A 2,422-nucleotide genomic window follows, 5' to 3' on the forward strand; every position below is an offset into this window, starting at 1 on the left:
AAATAAAGACGAGAATTCAAACAAATACAATAACAAAAAAAATCACATTTAAGGAACAATAAGAAAAAAAACGGGATGATACGAAGAAATGAATTTTTTGGATTGAAATTGAATTGATTATTTTTTATTTTATAAACTTCAAAGTCTTTATTTTCAAATTAAACTTTTGAGCTTTTGTTGAAAACGGTTTTAAAGAAACATTTGGAACAAAAAATAAGTTACATTTAGTGTAAATCGTAAAATGTGGTTTTTTACACAAAAATGTAAAAATCATACACTTTTTGGTCAAATACCAAATGGATTCTGGATTCGACAATTTTTCCACTCAAAGCATTAAAAAAACAGTGTTTAAACTTGAAAAGGACTTAAAAAATCATAAAGTCTTCACCAAAACAAATCAACATATAGCCTAAGTTTTGCAAATGTCATGAAATAAATTTAAATTAATTGTTTTTTCTTTTTTGTTTTTTTGTTATTAAAATGTTATTTTCAATAAAAAATAATTTGTTATTATTAAAATGTTTTTGTCTTATAACACAATTTCAGGGTTTTTTTAATTTTTTGTTATTTCCAAAAATAAAACCAAAATTTACTCACTTAAGTGGGTTTATTCCAAATTAAGTACTTAAATATTGCTACTGTATAACTAATAATATTAAAGGAATTAAAAAATAAAACAAATCAATCAATATAAATGATATAACAAGTTAATAATTATAAATAAAAAATAAAACTCTAAAAATTTTAGTTTTATTAAAATATTTTAAATAATTAGTGATGTTATTTTATCTTTAAAATTTAAAAACACAATCATGAGTTGCAAGCCTGTAGATTATAGTGGTATGGGACCATCAATACCAAAAATCTCTTTAAAGCATAAGAAAGAAGATAATAAAAAAGACGAGGAACCATCAACGACTTTAAACAAAAGAAAGTACATTCAAAATGAAAACAAAAAAAGACAAAGAGAAATCGAAAAATGAAAAAAAATGGAGTCGATAAAAACTATAATAGGAAATAAAGATATAAACGGTGAAGTGTTTTATATGTGTCCTTTTTGTGGTGAAGGAATGAGAAGAACTTGTCATTTATCACATTGTAAAACAAAACACGAAAAATACAAGCAATTTTTATTGTCATTTGTCGAACCGGCTGCATTGGAATTCGTCAAATCGAATTTTATGCGTTATTTTAACGTTTATGTTGAACTTGTGGATAAAAATTATTGGAGAATAAAGAAGGAAATTTTTGCATACCAAAGAGTTTAAAATTGTATTGAGAGAAATATAAACTTGAAGATGCTGAACTGCAATTTGAACGAGGAGTTTTTTCTTTCAATAAATCAAACGGATGTAAAAATGAATTTCGAGATGATTAATTGTAATAGTTTTAAAGAGATAAAATGTCTTGACGTTTTAGAATTTGAAGAAAGTGATATCTCAACAACATCTGTGTGTGTTACTCAAAGTTCAGGAAATTGGTTAAAGTTAAATTAAATTGTCGAATTTATCGAATATATTGATTACAACGACGATAATTTAATAAAAAAAGATTCACGATTTTGTTAAGTCCCAAATTGAACGAGGAATAAAAAACGTTTACAACTCTAAGATAAAAATATAGTTATATCATATTTAATCGCTCAAATGGAAAATACGAGTAAATATTCTGCAAGTCAATCAGAAAAATTAAAAAGGATACTCGAAGTTGTCAGAACCTTTTTGCATAACGATGATGAATTAATTTCGAATTATATTAAAATTGGACACACAACGATAAGTCTTAGAATACTACAAATGAGCAATGAAATGCAAAGAAATAAGAAACGATTTTTGAGAGTGTGTGTGTTTTTCATTTATGATAGATTCATTGAAAATAAATATAATGGAAATTTATGGTTTTGTCATATGTTTTGTTTTTGTGGACAAAACGATTCAAAAGTCAATAATGTGTATAAAGAAGATGACACTTGACCAGTATTTGGGAGCAGGAGACGGAAAACGGTATCAATTTGGGTAACAAACATCATTGAAACACTTGGGGGACATCAACAGATGTTCTTGTATTTGCAGTGATGGAGCAGCTGTAATGATAGGAGCCAATAGTGGTATGTTATCACTTTTAAGACAAAAAAGAGGCAAGAAGAAATTGATGCTTTTTAATGAAATTGAAACGCAGTGTGTTTATTGTATGCCACATCGAGCAAATGTCGCTTCTCGAGTTATTTCCAAATCGGGGTATCACTGATCAATTTTCGAGTTTCTTGATTGGATGACAGATACACCAACACGACAGTTATTCCATCAAACCAATATAAAGTATTCACTCAAACTCAAAGAATTACCACAAAAATTACTGATACGTTCGGTATTTTATTGTAGAGTGACGGATTATATTGTAAATAATTATGATAATGTAAAAT

This window comes from Entamoeba invadens, assembly GCF_000330505.1.
Source record: "Entamoeba invadens IP1 unplaced genomic scaffold scaff_1105074726495, whole genome shotgun sequence".
NCBI classification, from domain to species: domain Eukaryota; phylum Evosea; order Mastigamoebida; family Endamoebidae; genus Entamoeba; species Entamoeba invadens.